Source organism: Moschus berezovskii, chromosome 15, assembly GCF_049115385.1.
Source record: "Moschus berezovskii isolate FMDL1 chromosome 15, NW_MosBer_1.0, whole genome shotgun sequence".
In the NCBI taxonomy this organism is placed as follows: Eukaryota; Metazoa; Chordata; class Mammalia; order Artiodactyla; family Moschidae; genus Moschus; species Moschus berezovskii.
The window spans coordinates 81,769,313-81,775,312 of NC_142474.1; the positions used below are offsets into that span (position 1 = coordinate 81,769,313).

Here is a 6,000-nt window from a genome sequence, read left to right on the forward strand (position 1 = left end):
GAACTATGGACGGAGGTTTGTGACATTGTACAGGAGACAGGGACCAAGACCATCCCCATGGAAAAGAAATGCAAAAAAAACAAAATGGCTGTCTGAGGAGGCCTTACAAATAGCTGTGAAAAGAAGAGAAGGGAAAAGGAAAGATATAAGCATCTGAATTCAGAGTTCCAAAGAATAGCAAGGAGAGATAAGAAAGCCTTCCTCAGGGATCAATGCAAAGAAATAGAGGAAAACAACAGAATAGGAAAGACTAGAGATCTCTTTAAAAAAAATTAGAGATACCAAGGGAACATTTCATGCAAAGATGGGCTCAATAAAGGACAGAAATGGTATGGACCCAACAGAAGCAGGAGATATTAAGAAGAGGTGGCAAGAATACACAGAAGAACTATACAAAAAAGATCTTCATGACGAAGATAATCACGATGATGTGATCACTCACCTAGAGCCAGGCATCCTGGAATGTGAAGTCAAGTGGGCCTTAGAAAGCATCACTACGAACAAAACTAATGAAGGTGATAGAATTCCAGTTGAGCTATTTCAAATCCTGAAAGATGATGCTGTGAAAGTGCTGCACTCAATCCAGCAAATGTGGAAAAGTCAGCAGTGGCCACAGGACTGGAATAGGTCAGTTTTCATTCCAATCTCAAAGAAAGGCACTGCCAAAGAATGTTCAGACTACTACACGATTGCACTCATCTCACCAGCTAGCAAAGTAATGCTCAAAATTCTCCAAGCCAGGCTTCAACAGTAACTGAACCATGAATTTCCAGATGTTCAAGCTGTATTTTAAAAAGTCAGAGGAACCAGAGATCAAATTGCCAATGTCCACTGGATCATCAAAAAGCAAGAGAGTTCCAGAAAAATATCTACTTCTGCTTTATCGACTACACGAAAACCTTTGTGCAGATCACAATAAACTGTGGAAAATTCATAAAGAGATGGGAATACCAGACCACCTGACCTGCCTCTTGAGAAACCTGTCTGCAGGTTAAGAAGCAAAAGAACTGGACATGGAATAACAGACCGGTTCAAATAGAAAAAGGAGTATGTCAAGGCTGTATATTGTCATCTCGCTTATTTACTTCTATGCCAAGTACATCATGAGAGATGCTGGGCTAGAAGAAGCACAAGCTGGAATCAAGATTGCCAGGAGAAATATCAATAACCTCAGATATGCAGATGACACCACCCTATGGCAGAAAGTGAAGAGGAACTCAAAAGCCTCCTGATGAAAGTGAAATAGGAGAGTGAAAAAGTTGGCTTAAAGCTCAACATTCAGAAAAATAAGATCATGGCATCTGGTCACATCACTTCACGGCAAATAGATGGGGAAACAGTGGAAACAGTGTCAGACTTTATTTTTGGGGGGCTCCAAAATCACTGCGGATGCTGACTACAGCCATGAAATTAAAAGACGCTTACTCCTTGGAAGGAAAGTTATGACCAACCTAGATAGTATATTAAAAATCAGAGACATTACTTTGCCAACTGAGGTCCGTCTAGTCAGGCTATGTTTTTTCCAGTGGTCATGTATGGATGTGAGAGTTGGACTGTGAAGAAAGCTGATCGCCGAAGAATTGATGCTTTTGAACTGTGGTGTTGGAGAAGACTCTTGAGAGTCCCTTGGACTGCAAGGAGATCCAACCAGTCCATCCTAAAGGAGATCAGTCCTGGGTGTTCACTGGAAGGACTGATGTTGAAGCTGAAACTCCAATACTTTGTCCACCTCATGTGAAGAATTGACTCATTGGAAAAGACCCTGATGCTGGGAGGGATTGGGGTCAGGAGGAGAAGGGGACGACAGAGGATGAGATGGCTGGATGGCATCACCGACTCGATGGACATGGGTTTGGGTAGGCTCCAGGAGTTGGTAATGGACAGGGAGGCTTGACTTGCTGCTATTCATGGGGTCACAAAGAGTCGGTCACGACTGAGGGACTGAACTGAACTGATTTACTAAAAGAGAAGATTTAAGTTCACTGTCTCTGTGACCAAGATGAACATAAATTAACTTCATTATCAAGGCCAGAAGAGAATCTCAGAATAAAACACTGTTTTTGCTTCAGGGACTTTCATGGCACTGATTTAAGGTCTAAATCTTAACTCCATTTCTCTCAAATATTGTTTCATATTCCTATGGCATGTGATGACACTATTTCTTTTTTCATTAAGCCATTTAGAAGACTACCACATGTTGTGTTTGCCTCTGGTGTAGAAGCTTTTCACTCTAGGTTTACTGAGCCTTTTAGAAGCAGTTGGAGGAGGAAGGAAGTCATGAATCCATTCATCTTACAGCAAAGGCTTTTAGAGAAATCCAGCCCTTAAGCTACAGCAGCTGATGAAGCGTTTTGTTGCTCTTATCATGAGACTTAAGCTTTAGTACCTCATTAAATAAGCTCCAAAACATACTTATTTCATCTTTGACCCAGTAATTCCACTTCTGAGAACACTTTTTACCAAAGTAATTTCACATACGGGCTTCCCTGGTGGCTCAGAGGTTAAAGCGTCTGCCTCCAATGCGGGAGACCCGGGTTCGATCCCTGGGTCGGGAAGATCCCCTGGAGAAGGAAACGGTAACCCACTCCAGTATTCTTGCCTGGAGAATCCCATGGATGGAGAAGCCTGGTAGGCTACAGTCCACGGGGTCGCAAAGAGTCGGACACGACTGAGCGACGGAACGGAACGGAACGGAATTTTACATATAGAAAAAGCTTTATGCCTTTTATGCTGTGTTTAACATAGGATAATTTAGAAAAACAAAAATCTCGGAGTGACTTAAATACCTAACATAGAGAATCTATGTATTTATGGTCAACTGTTGTTTTTTTTTTTTAAGGTGCTGAAGGTCATTCAATGGGGAAAGACAGTCTTTTCAACAAATGGTGCTGGGAAAACTGGAAAGCCACACGCACAAGAATAAATTTGGACTCCTACCTCACACCATATACAAAAATTAACTCTACATATATCAAGACCTAAATGTAAGAGCAAAAACTACATAAAACTCTTACGGAAAAAAAATAATAATAAGAGTAAACCTTCATGAACATGGATTTGGCAATGATTTTACACATAACACCAAAAGCACAAACAACAACAAAACCCACAGATAAATGGGACTTCACCAAAATTTTTAACTTTTGCACTTCAAGGAACACCATTCAAGGAAGTGAAAAGATACTCCCCAAAACGGTGGGGGAAAGGGGGGTGGAATGGAAGAAATATTGCAAATCTGAAAGGGGACTTGTGTCCAGACTATATAAAGAACTCATGCAACTTTAAATTTTCTTTAAAAAAATTTTAATTCAATTTATAAATGGGCAAAGGAATTGAATGGACATTTCTCCAAAGACATACAAAGGGCCAAAAGCACAAAGAAAAGATGTATCAGACATCAAGGATATGCAAATCAAAACTACAAGATGCCATTTCTCAACCAACAAAATGCTATAATCAAAGACAGAATAAATGCCAGCAAGGATAAGCAGAAATCAGAACCCTTATATCCCGCTTGCGCAGGCCACTCTGGAAGACACCTGGCAGTTCTCAAAAAGGTAAACAGTTCCCACATGACCCAGCAATTTCATTCCTAGGTACACAGCTAAGAAAACTGAAGACACACGTTCACACAAAAACTTGTACATGGATGTTTATAGCAGAATTATTCATAACAGTCAAGAACTGGAAACAACCCAAATGTTCATCAACTGATGATGCATAAACAAAATGTGGCATATTTATATCATGGACTAGTCTTTGACCATAAAAAGGAGGCTAAGTCCTGATACATAATACAAGTGGATGTACCTTGGAAACACTATGCTGAGTGAAAGAAGGCAAGACAACAAAAAGCCCCATATTGTATGATTCCATTTACATGAAATGTCCAGAACAGAAAAATCCACAGACACAAAGTAGACTAGTGGTTGCCAAACCTGGGGGAACGAGGAGAAAGGAGAGCTAAGGAGCAGCGACTGTAATGGGTACAGAGTTTCCTGGAGGTGACGGAAACGTCATGGAATTAGATGCTGATGACGGGTGCACAACTCTGTCAATAAACTAAAAGCCACTGAAATTTAAATTTGAAAGGGTGGAATTGTATGAACATCTCAAAAAATTCATGCAACAGATGTAATGTACAAAACATATGCTTCTTAGTTAAAGTCATATTTTATACACACTATAATCCTAAGTGGGCTTCCCTTGTGGCTCAGCTAGTAAAGAATCCACCTGCAATGCAATGCGGGAGACCTGGGTTCGATCCCTGGGTTGGGAAGATCCCCTGGAGAAGGGAAAGGCTACCCACTCCAGTATTCTGGCCTGGAGAATTCCATGGACTGTAGAGTCCATGGGGTTGCAAAGAGTCGGACAGGACTGAGCGACTTCCACTTTCATAATCCTATGTAGGTTAAGAATCTGGAATTTTTTAAAAAGTAGAAAGATCAAAATGCTGGGCTGGTGGAATCACAGATGATCTCTTCTTAAATATTTCTGCATTTTCCAAATACTCGTTAATAAGCATGCACTGCTTTTTTATAAGTGCGGGAGGGGGGGCTTTATTCAAACACAAAAGCAAATTATTAAACTCCCAAGTGTATAAAAATTCCTTAGTTTCGTGTACAGTGATCCCAGTCACACGGTCCCCCCAAAATACTTTGCATTCCCCTCCCCTTCCCTCCCGGAAACACGATGCTCTGTTTCCAAGGCACCTCCAATTCCTGCTCCCCACCCTCCTCTCAGGTTACTCCCGCTCCATCCTCTCGGTCCTTTCCGCTCCCTCCTCCAGCTGAGCAGGAAAGGCTAACTTCCCGCGGGGCTCTAACACACCACGGGGCTGCTCTGCCCCGACCGGCCACGCAGCACCGGGGCGCACACTCCCGGCTCTCCGGGAACCTGGAACTCGGAGAAACCGCAGCCCGAGACCGCACCGAGCGTGAGGGACCGCCAGGACCCCTCCCCAGACACAGACGGCGCCTTCCCAGCAGAGGAGAGGAGGCCGCCGGGCCGCAGCCGCCGCGAGCGGGCGCCGGGACGGGCCCCACGCGCGACCAGGGCTCGCGGGCGAGGGACGCCCCGGGTCCCGTCCCCCGGCACCGCCCCCGGCGAGGAGCATCCTGCGCGCCGCCCGCCCCCGGCCCAGGGAGCACGTCCTGGGGAGCGCGCGGCGCCAAGGCAGAGCGAGCGCGCGGCGGCCGCAGCCGCGCGGACAGCGCGAGGAGGGACACTCACCCGCATCAGCCCAGAGCCCTCAGAGCACCGGAAGTAGCCACCCGCCCGTTGCCAGGGTGAGGAAGCGGGGGTGACGTCAAGCTCCCCCATTGGGCCCGACGGCAGCCACGTGTCCGGAAGGAGCCGCCCACAGGCGGCTCTGTCCCCGCCCCGTACTCTGGCGCGGCACACCTGGTCGCAGAGGTGCCGGGAAGACCCCGCCTTTTGAGCTGCGCAAGCTCCCTCGCCTTTCTCGCCTAACCTCTTCTGATCAGAGTGGTCGGTATCCTAGCAGCGTGATGTCAAATTAAACAGTCACCACTTACTGAGGTGTCACTGACAAGCTTAATTTCAGCCAATCCTTGCAGCCCTCCCCTCCCACTACACCGCAGGGATAACTAGAGTCTGCCTGAATTACACGTGGGAAACAGGGGCTAGCCTTGCTCTGGGGAGGAAAGTGGGAGTGGCCTTTCTTTTACCATCTAGCGTCTAAGACCAAGACCTATTGATAGTAACATGTTATCTCTTTCATGTTTTCTTGTAACTATTAACAGGAATCATCTACCATGTAACCACCATTAAACCTATTCTGTACTTAATAGTTTTCAAAGTGTCGTCCTCACATGAGCAGCTTCAGCATCACCTGGAATCTTACCAGAAATATGAATTCTTGGGCCACACCTCAGACTTCCTCAGTCAGAAACTTTGGGTTTTCTACAGATGTAACAGGGCCCTGTGGGGCTCCTGGGCATGGAGGTCTTTTTGCCCCTCATTCTGTAGCTAAGACTC

At 45.4% G+C, this 6,000-nt stretch overlaps 1 protein-coding gene across 5 annotated transcripts in view; it reads right to left on the minus strand.

The window, feature by feature from the left end:
- The window catches only part of TASP1 (taspase 1), a 257,475-nt gene extending 252,181 nt beyond the window's left edge, over window positions 1–5,294 (minus strand). For 4 of the 5 annotated variants that reach the window (XR_008686015.2, XM_055426597.2, XM_055426587.2 and 1 more), the window contains exon 1: window positions 5,233–5,293. The gene's annotated coding sequence lies outside the window, so the exon portion shown is untranslated. Of the gene's footprint in view, window positions 1–5,232 lie in introns of all 5 variants that reach the window. The other variant, XM_055426607.2, reaches the window with a different exon arrangement.
- Between the last annotated feature and the right edge of the window lie 706 nt (window positions 5,295–6,000).